We start from the raw sequence: 18451 nt of genomic DNA on the forward strand, positions 1-18451 counted from the left end.
CTGCGAGTAGATAAAACCACCCACCTGTTTCCTCGTGCAGCCTGTATAATATAGTAAACTGACTTTATGGCTTCCAATGTAAACAATAGTTATGTGGCTTTCATGATGTGTTTATGTTGTTTGTTTTTATGATGTAATAAAGTTGTGGTATGTCATATTGTGCATGTTATGGAGTCTTTACTGCATAGCACCTTGTAACTCTGCAGCACATATATACAATAAAAACAGCAGAATGTTTGTTACATAAATGAGTCAGTGCTGTTTATGTAATGGAGGCTTTTACTTTTGCATTGTTATCTTGTTTGGCTGCCAAGGAAGTGCTCATAAAAACCCTTAAAGAATTAAAATGTTAATTTTCTAGGGTTCATTTAGGGTTTATGATTTAAACTGCTTATCCAAGGCTCCAGAAATCTGCAGACAGACTTTATCAGCTGGATCAGCACCGAGAAGAGATAAGGCTTCAGGAAACTGATGCTTTCAGTCACTCTGAGTTTTGGCTCGATCTTTTAAATCCCTGAGTTTAAATCATCCAGTCTGCTATCTCGGATCAGTGTCTAGACTATAATAAACACAAAACTTTGTTTGGCTTTGTCACCGTGAGGCTGCGCACAGGGTGACAATCAGATAACCACCCAGCAAAACCTTTCATGTTAAATCATAAGTCTGGTGATATACTATATTTCTTAAAGTCAACAAACTCATTAAAAGGAGGTTTCTATTTGAATTGGTCACAATAACAGAAAAAAACTAAGTTTCAACATTTTTTTTATGTAGATAAAACATCTTCTTTTTCTTTTTTTTAATGGGTTGAAATGTGAAAATACATCAGAATATGTACACATTGTACTGGACATACATGCCATGCATACACTGCATTGACATATAAAGGTATTTTAGAAAATACAAATAAAGAATATGTAAAAAATACAAACAAAAACTCCCCAAAATTAACAAAAAGATACAAAACAATAATAACGAAACCCCAAACCTCCAAATACAGATATTAACTTACCAAAAATAGACAAAGGATTACCAATTTCCAAGAATTTGTATTTACTGTAGATCAGTGAACATCAAAGTTTCCAGTAAGCCAATCAAAGGATGGAGGGAAGATAAAAAGTGTACCGTTCATTTAGCAGCTGGAATAATTGTCAGTATATTGAGTTTGTTCCAGTGACTGATGCAAACAACATATTGTCATCAGTTGTAAACTTTGTACCAGCAGCAGAATGCTTTCAGCTGTGACAAATACATTTAATTTATTGAAGCATCTGCAGCGCAGCAGCACTGTGAACCATACTGGCGTGGTTCAGCTGACAGGGATGTCTCTGCAGTGGCCAAACAACACAAACTGGAGTCCCCACCAAGCAGGTTCAGCTTCAGGTTACTCTACGTGTAGCTGTGGGTACATTTGGTCTGCAGTAGTGATTGAGTTATCTGTCCGTGATGCAAATAAATAACCGAGAATCCACACAGCATCACGTAGGACAGCAAAGTGGGATTTGTTCATCTGAGTGATATCTGCTGGAAGAAAGCTATTTTTACACCACATTGCTCTGTACTTTGGGGCTGGGAACATTCATCCAGGGGGAAGAAACTGAAACTATGCAAAGAATGCAGGTCATCAAGTTAAATCGAACCAGCCAGCCGCTGTAACTGTCTGGTATACAGGGATGCTGGGCTCAGCTGTGACTCGCTAATTAGCCTGTTATACGGTTTAACAGTTTGAGTGAGTCTCTGTTCTTTACAGATAAATATCTAAACCATGACACCAAAGAAAAGGATAAAAAAAAGATTAATTAAAAGCACGATCAAACAAATCATCATGGTTTTATCATTGTGGAAAACACAAACACAAAGTGTAGTCCTTAGCCACCATTCATTTCTTATACAGCTATATTAATAACTTTATATAAATATATTTTATATATATTTAAATATATTTTCTTATATAGATATATATCTTCTCAAGCACTTTTATAGCAAAATATAAAGAAGCAGTGTATTTAGCATTTAAAACAGAGTTTGTGGAATTCAAATAACCTTGAAATCTAACAATTTAGTATAGACTATTTAGTACAGAGCATATAATAGTTCTCCAGGCTTCTGGAAGGACATTCAAAGCTATTCTTTGGATGATATGGATCAATAATCCTGAAGTTTGGGACTGATAGTGATCCATTGTGTGGTTTTTCTTTCCAGGTATGATTTTACTTCATTGCCAGCATGTTTCAGGTCATTGCCATGCTAAGCTTTTGCCAGTCAGGTGCCTTCCAGATGGTATTAATATCCCTTTTTTTCTAATATCTTGCAGATTGTGATAGAAGATGAGGACCGCCCTCTGAAAAAAAGTAAGCTTTAATGCTGAAAATCTGTAATAACAAAGTCTAAATACGAGCCATACATTCAAAAATCCAAAAAATTCTAATCTAAGGCAGCAATTTAAGTCTCCACAATCTTGGTAAGATAGGCATCTAAGGGGCAATTCTAGGAACGGATCTTTAGGGAGGGTCAGCCCCTAGTCAAATCATCATGTAAGCAATGCAATTCATGTATTAATAACACAAGAATAGTTAACAACTTACTTATGCAACACATTATTTTGGGAATATGGAATCTTCTGCTTTCGAACACATTCAAGCCTTTTCAACTTTGCTAACCTACATACCACATACATTTTATATTAAACTGCATGAGTGTGAAGAATTTAAAGATCCACGTCTTCAGTGAGAACCGTGAAGTTGAAGCTAAGAGCTACACATTATAAAAGATGGACAGAAACATTTAATGTTGGTGTTTTTGTGAAATTAGACTGTAAACAATATAAAATATGAACAGCTTTATCCTTTAATACAGCAGCCAACATCTGTTGTTGAAAACATGAAAACTGTATGTCCCCCCAATCACAGCAGGTGGTGGTTTAACAACACAGAATGGAACCTTTAGAAATTAGTTTTATGGTTTTCAACTCAAAGACACAACAAATTTATAGATTTCCCATATCAAAGCATCACAGGGTAAAAACAGGAGTAACTGAATCTCGTTTTGGTATTTTTGTTTTTACCTCATCATTTCTGTCCAACAAGCGGCAATCTTTGACCAGCTGGCAAACAGCGAGCTCGCCACAGCAAAATATTGTGAGTTTATCCCAAAAGCTGAACACCAGCTTAATTTGTTTGTTTGTTTGTTTGTTTGTTTAACATAGAAGAAATACCCCCGTCTATTATGTAACGCTTACTAAGGTTTGAGTGAAACACAATCACGGATGCCAATTTATTCATTTACATTAACACGATTTTCCATCAAACTAATGTGATATCTACTAATTCAGATCAATTATGTGGGGGGGGGGTTATATTATTTTTTAATAAAACATGGCAAATTTGGAGGCTGGCTGAGACTTAACTTGGTGAAAATTTGAGTCCAACATGAAACTAACCGTTTTTACATACTCTTTAATAATTCTATTCATTATTCGGGTTTTGGCACCTAAAAGTATTCAGTTAGGTTTACAAAAAGAAACCAAAAATAAATAAAAATTGATTTTAGAAAATCAGAAAATTCAGCAGTTATAGAAGATGTTGGGAGTGACGTTGTCGAGTGCTAACCCTGAGGTCAGCATTTTAGGTCACTTGTTTCGAGGACTAAAAGACACCGAATTGCTTTTATTCCAGGTGTTACTGGTATACTTATTAGGAAATTAGCAATGGTCATATTTTTAGTGATACTCTAGAATTTTTTTTTTTTGCATATTTGGGAAGAGTTGTCTGTTTTCTTGGTTTTGCTTAGACTCTTGAAACCTACATGATGGTGATTTTAAAGGCATCATACTGTGAATGACCAACTCGGAGCTACAGGAATGAAACAAAAGCTTTTAGATTCTTCGGACAAACTCATGAAAATACCCAATCTAATGTTAGTAAAGCCTATGCCACACACCATCTCAACCACAGACATGTCTGAGCATGTATCAATGGGAAGTAGCAGCAGAGAGGATCTCTTTTATCCAGTCTGGTGAAAGAACTCTCTAATGAGGTTGTAAATTCAAGCATCTGGTATCAAAATGGCTGTTCTTTTAAATTCTAAGAAATTCTTCTCACCAAACCTGCGTCCTGCTGAGAGTAAAGCTCAGCCTGCAAGTGTGCAAATCAAACATTTAGTTTAACTCCAGACAGCCTCCAGGGAAACCAGAGACAGGATTTCTTATATTAGATACTCACACAGTGTGTTTTCTTTTGAGATTGAGTCAAATAGTCTCCTCCTCATTTTTTTACCAGTTTAGTCAGAAAATAGCAACCTGATTGTGCAGGAGTGACCCAGGTGCTGTTTTACCTCTGTTACAATAAATCGCACACGATCCTCTTATTTAAACAGTAACTGTATCAGTCTTTAATGAAAGATGACACAAAGCAAAGAAACTACCTGAACAGAAGTCTGTATGACTTTAATGTCACAGAGCTGCTAAAACTGCTAAAGGTAAACTCTGCAAATGAGGTTACTGCACGTTTTGAAATAAAGCCTTTGTTTTGAACCAGCAGAGAAAAAGTTGAGCTTCTTCACTGAACTGAGCTTTTAAAACAGCTCTAAGATTTCATTGGTACATATTACTAAGATGAAGATTTAAAGTGGCAAATTATTGTTGTACAGAGGGATTATGTGTCCAGTAAAGGACATTTGCATACAACTAATCATTAACAGCAGACGCATGTTTAAACTTGTCTTCTGTTAGCCATTACTAAACTACAAAGGCTGATTCGTAGTCATATCATGATTTCATGTCTGTTCCTTGAAGGAATTTAACAGGTGGACATCGTGCCTAGTCCTACGTTTTAAGCTTTGTTTCTAGTTATTATATTTAAGTTTGAGTTTCAGATGTTTATATTTTCCTCCTGTTTTCTCTTGTATTTTTTTTACAGAGTTTTAGCATTTTACTCTGGTGATGAGTTTTCAGTCTTGTAATGTTATTCCTCCTTGGTTTCTTTCATGACTTTGTTATTCTAGCTTCCTGTGTGTTCCCTCTGCGTCATGTTTCAGTGGGAGTCTCTGTGTAGTAGCGGATATATATTTTTGGTTATTTCCCATTTTACTTTGAAAGTTTATTTCTCATGCCTCCCTTTCAATTTTTCTAAGCTCCTTGTGTTGTTGTCTAGATTTGATTCAGCTGTGCTTCGTTACCCTCCTGTTTCCACTTCCCCTTTTGATTAAAAATAGCCTTTTTGTCACAGTCTACAGTGGCAGACTGTGGAGTAGCAGGGTGAAGGAGGACCCAAAATGCTTGACTCTTATGATGAGCAGTGAATTTATTAATAAGTATATACAAATCCCAACACTGTGGCTCCTGTGGCAATTCTCCCTGAATCCCACACACAGTACAGATGTGTATGAAAGGTGAAAAAGCAGCAACTCCTAAAACTCCAGTTCCCACACCGTGACTCCAAAAACAAACTCCTCTCCCCGATTCCTGGGATCACACAAACACACTCAGGTTAGCAGGATTATCTACGATTGCAAGGGTTTTCATACAAAGTCCACAGCTGTACTAGCGAGTTTTGACTTGAGGATCCAGCGCCGCCTGGAGCTCAGCCACACTCCTAAATAGGGCGCTCCTAAAGATGCCATCAGTTGCAGCCGGTGACGGCTGATGAGCAGCAGATGTGGTAGCCTCCTGTGCGGGAACACTTCCGGTTTCTATCAACCTGCGTCTGACTCAGTTTCGTTCAAACCTTAGTTTACTTCAAATTATACAAGGAGGGTTTCACAAATGGAGCATCAAGTTTTCACAAGGTCTTATTCTGAAAATCCAATGATCTTGGATGCTCCTGTGCCCAACTTCCTGCCCTCTTCCTACCATCTGTTTCAGCTGCTTGACTTCACTAATGTTTGGGGAAGAAAAAATAGACGTGGTGCTGTTTAAGAGATGTGGAACAGAGGGCCACTCTTTAAACATGCTGACGTGAGTGGGCGCTACGGAATTCAGTGCAGCCGCCGTGTGTTTTAGAGGTTAACACATGACATCACAAGACCCTGGTTCTTTCTCAAGCCTGTGTTAACGTGTAAAAACATTTAATCTGAACCAGCACCTCATTAGAAACATTAGCCAAGTTCCCAGTTTTATCTTTTGTCAGAACCCTCTGCATTTTCAGGCTAGTGGGGGCCGTCATACACTTGTAATAAACTGAAAGAGTGTACAAAGACTGTTGTTTGTGAGGTCAATGTGATCTTTTGACCACCAAAGAAATACAGTATCTGTGCCAAATTTAAGGAAGTTCCTTGAAGTTATTCAAGAGTAGAAAGACAGATCAACTAAAGTGCCTCAAATGATTAAAAACATACATTATTTTTAACACTTATTATTATTATTATTATTATTATTATTATTATTATATAAAGTTTTGCAAATAAAGTTCTAATGAGAGATTATGAGAGAGATTTTTCATTTTTTATCACATCCATTTATTTTTTCTCTTTAACTGGAGGCCATCACTTTCACTTTCCAAATTTAAAGCTTTCACATATGCCATCAATTTTACAAAGCATTTCTCTTGGTAACAAAAGTGTAATTTATTTCCCACCAGCGGCAGTGCTGCTTTCAATTTTTTTAAATTTTAATACCCAAGAAAAAGATTGTATTTTTTTGACATTACAGTTTTATTATCTGGATGGTTGCAATAATTTTACCCTGTTTTCTTTTGTTTTGGGGTCTCTGTTGTTTTTCCTCCCTCAAGTCTAAGTTGGGTTGGGCAGGCAGGGCTTCACCTTTGACCTCTCTGGTGTTACCTTGAGTGTGTGTGGATTTGAGTACGCCTATTGCTATCTCCTCCTTGTCCACACTGAAACGCTGCTGGCAGCCTACATCAGGGTCTTCAGAAAGGGGTTGGCATGAGTACGCACTATCACCCAGCGGGTAGCCTGTGTTTGAAGTAGATACATTTTAATATTGTTTAAAGATTGAAAATAGTGATGTGATACCCTCAAGCACTGAGACGGGTCATGTGGTTTCAGCAGTTATGATTAAATTTGCCGCATCACAGCAATCTTAGTGGTGTACACACTGAGAGTAATAAGTTGCAGTTTATTTGAATAAATACGACATATAGTCCTACGTTACTGAAGGAACAGCGATGGGGATGAGAGTGCCATCAATGCAGCCAATTACATTGGGAAACCAATGCTTAATTTGGGTTTAACTACTGATCCCATTCTGAGACTTCAGCAGAAGGAACATAAGATCATTTCATATATGATAATTAACAAATAATATTTATATTTTTAAATAAATGATTATATTTTAAATGTAATGGTATAATAATTTGTACATCTTTTGCTATCCAGTAGAATTCCTCTTACTGGCTTATGGCCATCGAATCCTACAAAACTTTGTAGCAGGTGTTTTAGGGGCAAACCATTCTCACTGCTCTACAGTCCATATGCTCTGCATCACATATCACACAGGAAACTCCTGCTGGCAACAAAGGGAAGTGCCACACAAAGAATTCGCTCTGATGTGAGAGCACAACTGTCATGGTCCGCCGTATGCTGCTCTGGTGGTTGTGCTCACCTTCTCCACAAGGACGGTGCTTGGGGTTCTGTGCCATCCTGGATTCTTCCTGTAATCTCCTGGCTTGTTTCCTAATTGTTGTTCTCCGTCTTCTTTGTATTGACCCTCCTGGACCCCGGCTTGTTGCCCTGGACCCTGCCTGGATGAGTGAGAATGTGAGTGAGGCACAGCATGGATTTCTGGACTGAGTGTAGTGATTATCACGGATTGATCGGAGAGGAGCGTAAGCAAGTGTCCCTTCATTGTGTTACGAAATCAGTTTTTACCCTGGTTCTTTATTCGTCGAGGGATCCAGAAACAGCACCGGAACTCAGTAGTTATTTTTACAAAATCTTTATTCATCTTCATTTAAGCATGCACTTCTAGAAGGGAAGACGAGGCCGGTGTCCCTCTGAAACAATCTTCACCCCTTTGTTAGTTCCAGGCAGCTTTATAGAGGCGACCCCATCATAAATCCCTCACAGTGTGCTGCAAACTCTGTGTCTGTGTCTATGTACACGAGCACATGAGTGCCTGTGTGTGCGCATACCCGCGTGTCTATGTGAGTGCTCGTGAGTGACTGTGTGTGCATACCTGGTATGTGCGTACACGTGAGTGAGTGTGCATGTGGATGTGTGAGTATATCAGTTAAAACACTGTGGGTGTGTGTCTCTTCCTAGGGGCCATAAATACCATCTCCCCTCCAGACCACAGTCATCCAGTTAAATGTTGAGACCCCCACACAGGTATCCTCTGGGGAATTTCCACTCAGCATTAACTCCTCTTTGTCTTACTTTCACAGTTCAACTGGGGGAGGGTCTCCTAAGATCTACTCCTAAGTTCATGACACAGTCAGGCCTTTATTTATATCCAGGGCAGTGTCAGTGTCTCTACCATAATTCTACATTCTATCTTAACACATTTCTAAACTCTAAAGCAAACTAAACATTCCTACATGTCTAAATTCTAAAATAAGCTAAACATTTCTACAATTGGCTTCCTGTTAAACCCAGAACTGAATTTAAAATCCTGCTCCTCACATACAAGGTCTTAAATAATCAGGTCCCATCTTATCTTAATGACCTTATAGTACCATATCACCCCATTAGAGCACTTCGCTCTCGCACTGCAGGCTTACTTGCTGTTCCTAGAGTATTTAAAAGTAGAATGGGAGGGAGAGCCTTCAGTTTTCAGGCCCCTCTTCTGTGGAACCAGTTGGGATTCAGGACACAGACACTATCTCTACTTTCATGATTAGGCTTCACACTTTCTTTTTTACTAAAGCATACAGTTAGGGTTGGATCAGGTGACCCTGAAGCTTCCCTTAGTTATGGTGCTGCATGCTGAATCCAGCCTCTCTGGGTCACCAATCGATCTTATAAAAAAAAGTAATAGAATGTTTGGCCTCTGAAAAATCTGCCAAAAAGTGTTTTGTTTCCTTTGAGATTCAGTTCCTGTGTTCAGCGATCTGCTCCAGACATGAAGTAATCCTTTTTTCTTTTTTTTAAGCTACCTTATTTGTTGATAATACATGCCTGCTGACTGAAATTGAGATTTAAATTTAAAAGCGTTTTCAGACAATGAAGCACTTTTTCCTTCACGGTGTTGAACTTCACGCTGAGCTGAATAATGATCTTAGTTTCCTGAAACCAAAACAGTGATTCCACCATGGAAACTGAGGGGGAGAGAAACCGGATGCACCTTTTAATAGTGAGTTTGTTATACTGGTTTAAATATTTGTCTTCAGCAATTCATCCATGATTCGATAATGAGATGAAATTGAATATTAATATGAAGGGCACAAAATGTGTTTTTATTTAGTGAATTCAAGTCATATACAAATAATCACTGGTATTTTTCTGAAATGGCAAGAAAAATGTGTTTTATTCCTCTTGACTTGGACTGAGATCAGTGAGTAACAATGCTTTTTGGGGTTCCTCCCACAGAGCCATCACCTGAGTTTGAGATCAGAGTAAGTGGTGTTCCCACGGACAAGCTGGAGGAGGTGGCCAGGGAGAGGGAGGTCTGGGCCTCTCTGCTTAAGCAGAAGAAGATGGATGAATGGATATTTAAATGAATTCTTCCGTTGTAATGTGACAGGACAAAAAGTAGGTGACACAAACTGAAGAAATCGTTCTTCCTTGTTCAAGTGTCCCTTTCCTCACTTTGACCCACCAGAGAGTTTTCTCTCTGTAAAACTCATGATGGATCCTAATATTACGGCCAACAGAGAGAGACATGGTCAACTGGTTCAGCTGAGCGTAGAAGCAGTCTTTCAGAAGTTTGTAGAGGTCAAAACTGCTTTTCAGGAAAGTGCAACACTTCTCTGACGAGGCGTGCTGCCTCATCAGACACTGACATGGATGTCTTCAAAATCTTTTGGCCTCTGTTTCCAAAACCTTATCCCCTGTGATATCGGACTGAGAAGTTTGCTGAGCTTTGACAAGGCAGTTCCAAGATTGAGGGAATTTTGTATTTGTCAGTACTTTCATCATATCCACATGTCATTTTTTTTACAGCCTGTATAAACCTCCCTATATCTCCTTGGATTAATGCATTTTTCCATTGTCTTCAGGGTGGTTATGCATTGTGCACTGACCAGCTTGGAATGATGTACCCTGACTCTTCAAAGCTTCCGTCTGGTGTGAGTTTACAGCAAATCTGATGTTTCTTTTTTTTGTTGAACAAGTGTCAGAGTACTCCTGGCATTTTTCTTGTTGTTGCTTGCTGGGACTGTCATTGTCACATGTGTGACTTTCATTTATGTTGTAAGTGAAATTAACCTTCAATTCCTGAAAATAAATATAAATTAAGATGGCAATATAACAAAAACTGAGTGTCTAGCAGGGCTGGACTGGTGCAAAATAATGAGCCCTGGCATTGTTGGTTCAGGTGGCTCAACCAATCAGTAATATCACATGTACGCATGTTTATATATGTCATTTCTAATCAGGTTGGTATTGTTGTTGTTGGGTTAGTTCTTAGTTGCACTGCACTATTAGGAGTGTCTCATGCTCAACGTATCCATTCATTTTTTTCACATATTTTGCTGCATTTAATTTGTTCTTTTTCTCTATTAGCTGTGATGGTCACTCAGGGAAACACAGCTGTGCACATCTAGCTGCACAGCTCCACTGTAATACTTCATACTCCAATACTGCAGATTCCCTATCTGAGGAGTGGCCAGAGAAGAGGATGTGACAGGCTAACTATTTACAACACATGACAACAGTGTGTAGCTCATTTGTCTAACATGAACTTGTGGCTGATAAAACAGTTGTTGCTATCATGTTGTGTAAAGGATCTGAGAACTTTATTACACTTAAGTTTTTGTGCTTTGCAGTTATCTAACCAGCAGATTAACTTTAATATAATTTAGTGTACACTGAGGGCCCTGGGAGCATTGAAATTTCAAATTCCTGTGCATGATCTGTATGTATGGTTTTTGACAATAAAGCTGACTTTGACTTGCCTTTGACTAATATGGTTTAAACCAGCGATTATGTTGCTGCCACGGCATAAACTGGTTTAGCACAGTAACCTGAACTTTTCAGTCTAATTGATCAATCACACTGCAGCTCTGCCCTACAAAAGAACAAAAATCAGTTGATTTGTGAGAGCAGGATTCAGCTTCAAGAGCACAGCGTTACCTGTGGGAGCGTGAAGCTGCTGCAGCAAGCGCTGAGCACACACTTGGCTGCTGAGCTCAGTTTACATGTGAGAAATTGTTTTGCTCTTATTGATTTGTTTTCATAATTAAGGCTTGAGGGAGAGCATAAGGGGTGCGATTAATTTGATTCCAGAAAGCAGGTTTAATGAAAATTGACTGTTTTAAGCTTGAGTTGAAGGACAGTTACTGTTCTCTGTTCCAGAAAGAGGCTGACCTTTGAGTCCATTACTGGGGTAACAGATGAAAACCATCATTGTTTCTGCCCTGTGCTTTTTTTCATGCTGTGTGTTAAATTTTGTAAATGGAAAAAAGGTAAATAAAGTGGTTGGAAAATAAAATTTATATAGACTTGACTCCAAGGACTTAAATACCTTTTGTTTGGTTGTCATAAATAAACAACGCTGCTCATGACATGTGGACATTTGACTCATTCTTAGTAGATTATTTAAAAGTTCAGCTTTGCTTTCTCGTTACTGGAAACCGATGATCATCCTGCTTTTTCTTTGTGATAAACCAGTTTGAACATTAACTTTACTTTGCTGTTTTTCTATGCTTTGTTAATTAAATTATGTTAATTAGTAAAGAGCACTTTACAAGGTAGGGAGCAAACAAAACCCAACGTTAATCAGGACTGAATCACTCAAGATGTCCGATGTGTTTTGAGTTTTGCCGCTGGCATTAAATGAAAGAGTTGCTGTGAGCAGTTAGGATTTTCTCTCTTTTATAGGACATGAAAAAGGAATTCAGATTGTCAGATTCGTGCTGTTTAATCACACGTGGAAACGCTCCAGACTCAACTCGATAATTATTGACAGCACATTGGAACAAAGACGTGACGTGACAAAGTTCATCAGACAACGCTTTATTTATTTATGTTTTTGCAGCATGTGTGCAGCTGATTGGTAAACACTGATGATGATGCATCAACTTTAAAACGGGGGGGAGGGTGCTTTGTACGTGTGAGTTAGCGAGTGAGGGTCTGCGATGTTCCTGCTTTCAACACTCCAAAGTCTCCAAACAACATGTAGTCAAGCCCAAACCTCAGTAACTAAAAACTGAACCCATAGCTGAGGCTGGCTCCAAATCACTTCCAATCACCTCTCGTGCTAATGTCCAGCTTTCACATGTTTACAGCATGGTGCTAAAAATGCTGTGGCTGTGAATCCTAACCATCTGTAAGGCCCAGCCTCACCGGGTCGGTTCACTGGCCTAAACCTCTGAACATGAGAAAACACACTTTGTGATACTACAGTAAATTATGTAGTATCAGAACTACAGGTACAGCCTCACTTGTATTTTTGTGTGTTTCTGGATGGTTTTGGGGTTGAGAGGGCATGACAGGCACAAAAACAAAATATAACACAGGGAAAAACAATTAAAAAGTCCCTGAAATATTAAAAATACACAATCTCAGAAATACTAGTCTCTTGCTTAGCACTGGTTAGAAGGTAAACTAAAATGTATGCATGCACATTTATGAATAACCATGGTATCTAAGCTTATAACTTAGTGCCATCCAAAAACTGAAGTTTTGGGTGACAGTATTGTGGTCATCAAAACGATGATAAAGAAGTTTTAAAATGATGTCATAAAAGCTGGTGACAGGTGACAATATAACAGCATTTTTTTATGGTCACAAAAAAGGTATACGAGGAAAACATTTGTTGCCCAGTTCTTTCTTTAGATTTCTCTCCCCAACACAGGATGAGGTCAGTGTGGTCAAAGTTGTGCAACATTTACAGACATCTGCCTGCAGAGCAGTCACATTTTAAGAGTCCATTGTCCTTTTTCAAAATTAAACTGATCAAGTTTTATGGAGCAAGTCTTGTGTTTCTTTTTGAAAACAGATTTATAGTGTTTTGAATAAAACCCCATCAGCGAACACCTGCCACACTCTCCGTATCAAAGCGATCATCAGATGCTTTCTGCATGAAGTCCTTTAAAACTTTTATCTTCTTCTTCTTCTTCTATCTTTTCCTCATGGTTTGTTGATGCCTAGAAACACCTTTTCTTAAACGTACAGGTGCGCAGAACCAGCTTATCACACATCTGTGCAGATAAATGACAGAGCAGCATGGCAAAAGTCATCACTCAATTAAACCTCATTTGGAGTTTTCTGTGTTTAATTGTGTAAGTGGTGACAGCCGACGTCCAAACAACTCTTTCATGAGGGAGGGTGAGCGTCTGTCCTCCTCCTCTTCCTTACTGCAGGACATCTGCATCCTGTTTTTGCTCTGCAGGCTTGTTGGTCTTCATGCTAATTCCAACATTTTATTTTATCATTATTTTCACTTTGTTTGTGATAAATCACATGGAAAAAAGACTCGGATAAAGTAAAAAAAAAAACAGTTTCTGTTAAAGATTAATTTTTACAGAGATCAATTTTCTAGTTCTGCTTTTCGGTCTGCACTCAGTAACATTAAATAACAAACTGGAAATATGCTTCTATCAGGTTTTTGCACATTTAATAAAGCTCATATTTAAAATGTATATAAACTAAGAATAAATGGAGCCTGTTTGAACTCCATGTGAAACTGCCAATCATCCCTCCATCTGTGAATATTTTAGTTTAAAAATGACCACACCCTGAAATCCCAGCAGTTCCATAATTTAAAAAAGGCACAGAAATTATCCAAATCCTATCATATCGCTTACAAATATAGAGAAATTTTTAAAAGCTAATAAGAAAGCTAAACTATCGTAAAATGACAACAGATGGTTTCACATTTTGGCAAAGGCCCTCTCTTGTGTTTATGCAAAACCTGCTAAAAGAAAATTAGTGAACACAACAAAATGTTAAATTACAGCCGAAACGTACATGCTGACAGCCCACAGATAAATGTGTACAAGTACTACAGCATTATTTGGTCTAGACAACATGCAAAATGAAAGTTCAGTGGATATAAATTAAATGTTGTAAAATTATTTTACTTGTAAAATACTTCATGATAAATAGATAAAAAGGGGTCATTTTAGCTCACTGGTATGTGTTACTAGGCTTAATTATGATTATGATAAGGACACTTCAGGGTCTTAAGATGTGCAAATTGTGGTAGTTCATTTTGTGACGCTTGTAGCGTCCGCATAGCAGGATTTGTGCTCATCCAAAAAGGATACTGTGGCTTTTCTGCACTGTTGTTCATTAAAAAATAAAATGTGTACTGTCCGATGCGTTCTCTGGAAAATAGCATCATCATTCCTGAAAGCTCCCTCAGACCTCCATGTGCAGATAGGACGGTCTGAAGTTTATCCATAGCAAATATTTGTTTTTCCCAGGTGAGGATCAATAATAAATATAAATTCAACATTCAAGCTAAACAATTTTATACGAGTTGATTGTTTTATAAGCATTAATGACAAATAGTGACAAAAAGAAGACGATGGATTTTTGGTCTGCTACAGATGTGCCACACATCTGTGGACCTGTATTGTGATGATAGTTCATTAGTCTGAATAAATATGCAGTATTAAAAATGATGCATCACCGAATCATTTAGTTTATAACTTTGATGGTGAAGTCTCAGCCTGTGTAAAAACAGGTCCAAAGACAGTTTGACAGGATTTGGTTACCTGCATATCTCCAAGGATCAGACATAATTGCCATCATTTTGTTCTCAGAATATCTGATGCTGAACTTCTCAACCTCAGTCATTTGCATGCAGAGCTTTCATCCTTCAGCACACACAAGTACAAAGAAGGTGAATCAAAGGGGCTCGACAAATATAGCCTACGCAGAATAATCTCTACCTGTTTGGTTTGTTGGTTTAAACACGAGAAGGCTGTGGAAACCTGACCTGGGGCATTCCTCATCCTTTCCCCATCATAAGTGAGGCGTCAGAAAGACAGGCCTGAGAAAACATGGATTAAAGTAAGCTCCTACGGCTTTACCTGGTCACCTGTCAGTCATCTTCACGTTGTCTCTGTAACAGATTATGCTGTCGAGCTGGCAGCAGCACAACCGGCCAGAGGCAATAAGATAAAGATAAGATAAGATGGCCTTTATTAGTCCCACAGGTGGGAAATTTGTTTTGTTACAGCAAAAGTGCAAAGTTATGTAGCAGAAATTAGAAAACACTGGAATGCAATAAAATACAATAAAATAAAATAAAATACTATATACAATAGAATAAAATAGAATAGAATAATATATACAATAGAATAAAATAGAAATACAAATACTATATACAACTGAGTAGGAAAATACAAAAACACAACTTCGTCAGAAGAAGAATTGCACGTATAGCAGTCTTATTGCACATGTGTGGGTTTGTGTGTTTGATCAGCTGCAAAAGTCTTTATTGTAGAGTCTGACAGCAGTGGGGAGGAAAGACCTGCGAAATCTCTCCGTCCCACACCGTGGGTGCCGCAGTCTCCCACTGAAGGAGCTGCTCAGTGCCTTCACAGTCTCATGCATGGGGTGGGAGATGTTGTCCAACAGGGATGACAGCTTAGCCACCATTCTCCTGTCACTCACCACCTCCACTGGGTCCAGAGGGCATCCTAGAACAGAGCTGGCCCTTCGGATCAGCCTGTTCAGTCTCTTCCTGTCCCCAGCAGAGATGCTGCCCCCCCAGCAGACCACACCATAAAAGATGGCTGAGGCCACCACAGAGTCATAGAAGGTCTTCAGGAGTGGGCCCTCCACTCCAAACGACCTGAGTCTCCGAAGCAGGTACAGCCTGCTCTGCCCTTTCCTGTAGAGGGCGTCTGAGTTATGAGTCCAGTCCAGTTTGTTGTTCAGATGAACACCAAGGTACCTGTAGCTGTCCACAGCCTCGATGTCCATACCTTGGATGTTCAGTGGTTGCAGTGGAGGATGTTTGTGCCTGCGGAAGTCTACCACCAGCTCCTTGGTTTTACTGGCGTTGATCTGGAGGTAGTTCAGCTGGCACCAGTCCACAAAGTCCTGAGTCAGTCCTCTGTACTCCTTGTCGTCCCCATCAGTGATCAGGCCGACTATTGCAGAGTCATCAGAGAACTTCTGCAGGAAGCACTGGGTGGAGTTGTGGGAGAAGTCTGCAGTGTAGATGGTGAAGAGGAACGGAGCCAGAACCGTTCCCTGTGGGGCCCCCGTACTGCAGACGACCCTGTCCGACACACAGCCCTGAGTCCTCACATACTGTGGTCGGTCGGTGAGGTAGTCCAAAATCCAGGTAGTGAGGTGATGGTCCACTCCAGAGTTCTCCAGCTTGTCCTTCAGAACCGAGGGAAGAATGGTGTTGAAGGCACTGGAGAAATCAAAGAACATGATTCTCACAGTGCTCCCAGCGGTCTCCAGGTGAGCGAGGGAACGATGTAGGAGGTGAATGATGGCATCATCCGCTCCAATGCCAGGCTGATAGGCAAACTGAAGTGGGTCCAGTGATGAGCTCACAAGGCGCCGAAGCTGAGCCAGGACCAGCCGCTCCAGGGTCTTCATCAGGTGGGATGTCAGAGCCACCGGCCTGTAGCTGTTGAGGTCCTTGGGGCGTGAAGTCTTTGGCACTGGAACAACACAGGAGGTTTTCCAGAGCTGTGGGACTCTTCCCAGCCTCAGGCTCAGGTTGAAGAGGTGCTCCATCACACCACACAGTTGGTCCGCGCAGGACCTGACGACCCTCGAGCTGATGCCATCTGGACCCGCTGCCTTCTTGGCTTTAATCCTCCTCAGTTCCCTCCTAACCTGGGTGGTTGAGAGAGACAGGCTGGAGCCTTGTGTTGAGTGTGTATTGGATGCTGTTGTTGGGGGTGGGGAGGAGTGAGCAGGGTGAATAGAGGAGGTGTGAAGTGTCTGAGGTGTCAGAGGTGTAAGACTTTTTTTTCCCCCAACTAAAACTGTAGAGGACATGTTGGTTCATAAACCCTTAAAAGCATTTTAAAAAACCCAGAAATATGAAAAGAAGAAAAGCTTAAAAGAATTTCAGTGTTTACCTGTACGTAACGCAGTGTAAAGACTGTTGATTGTAATAATGGTTTCTTGTTAACGTAGATGGACTACTTCCAGTTGATGTGGTTAGAAAATCTTTTTCAACACATTTTTCCCCCTTTGTCTGAGGTTCCTGTTTATTGTGGTAATCCTTATGAACATACGGTAAAAACAAAAACGAGCCTTTCCCTTTTCATGTGTTTTCGGTTTCCTCTGTCTGCACGGATTGCGATTTGTCCCCTTTTCATTTTATTTCCTGCTTCATCTTGAAGGTTATTTCCTTTATGTGGCTGTTCTGCATTTTTGTCCCCTTCTTTGTTCCTTCTCCTGCTCTTATTATTGTCTAGATTGAGTTCACCTGGGCCTCATTATCCCTCTCGCTGATGTGTGCACAAAATCTCCAAGTCCTCAGGCTTTCTCATTTCTCTAATTTGTGCTTTGTGCTTTTAATTTTTGTGTCCTCCTGTCTGTGACCCAGAAATGAGTCTCAGCACATGACGCAGAACAACAAGGATGTCTCACTACAATGGAGGATGCACAGGTGTATTCGTTTTCAGAAGCTTTTTTTTTCACCTAATGTGTGTGTGTGTGTGTGTGTGTGTGTGTGTGTGTGTGTGTGTGTATATTTATTGTGTTTATTGTGTCTCGCATTGTCTGGGCAGTATGGTCTTGCATTAAGAAACAGGGTTCCTGTTAGCCACTGTCTTTGCACAATTTACCCTTTAAGTTTTGAATGCCCCCTTTTGTTAATGCACACAGACTCTGAGGCAGAAAACTTGGGTTAACAGAGAAAGTTGATAACCATCATTGTGATACCCATCATCGACGAATGGAGTGTTGGTGAACTAGTTTCATAGTATAGACCTCATGGTGGAGGAAGGAAGAATAATAATTACATTTTGTGGGGGGGTCAAATGTTTTCAATTCTGATGATGTGCAATCACTGGAAAAGGCACGGCTATAAACTAGTGGCTTATGTCTGAAAGGAAAAAAGAAAAACCTCCCATCATTCCCTCCATGCCACTTTCCACAGCCTTGAACACTTTGATTTTTACCCCCTCACAGACATTTCCATGATTTAAAAAAAGCGTTGCCTGAATCCTGTAAAATGGAAACACCTCTCCAGGTCTGCAAAGAAAAGACAGAAAAGCAAAGACATCCAGTGGTGGTTTCACTTTCCCTTATCTGATGTCACTCTCTACATGGACACCTTTTTAAAATAACCTGCGACATGAAGCCAAGAACAAGCACATGTGTAGAACTATGCTAATTTGATAATTGCTTCAACTTAGACATGATAAAACAAGAACATGTGGCTGACTGGTTTTCTTTGAGGAGG

At 39.6% G+C, this 18451-nt stretch overlaps 1 long non-coding RNA gene across 3 annotated transcripts; it reads right to left on the reverse strand.

Moving 5' to 3' along the window:
- Window positions 1-12098: 12098 nt before the first annotated feature.
- On the reverse strand, window positions 12099-17607 carry LOC102077790 (uncharacterized). 3 transcript variants are annotated; one of them, XR_001224550.3, is made up of 3 exons: window positions 17118-17607; window positions 14955-15055; window positions 12099-13256 (listed from the first exon to the last, which is right to left on the reverse strand). It is a non-coding gene; the product is annotated as an uncharacterized LOC102077790 (long non-coding RNA). The 3 variants fall into 3 exon arrangements; XR_266238.4 differs by lacking the exon at window positions 12099-13256 and adding an exon at window positions 13270-13464; XR_003214289.1 differs by lacking the exon at window positions 12099-13256 and adding an exon at window positions 13800-14879.
- Window positions 17608-18451: the final 844 nt, after the last annotated feature.

This window comes from Oreochromis niloticus, linkage group LG15 (genome assembly GCF_001858045.2).
Source record: "Oreochromis niloticus isolate F11D_XX linkage group LG15, O_niloticus_UMD_NMBU, whole genome shotgun sequence".
Taxonomy (NCBI): domain Eukaryota; kingdom Metazoa; phylum Chordata; class Actinopteri; order Cichliformes; family Cichlidae; genus Oreochromis; species Oreochromis niloticus.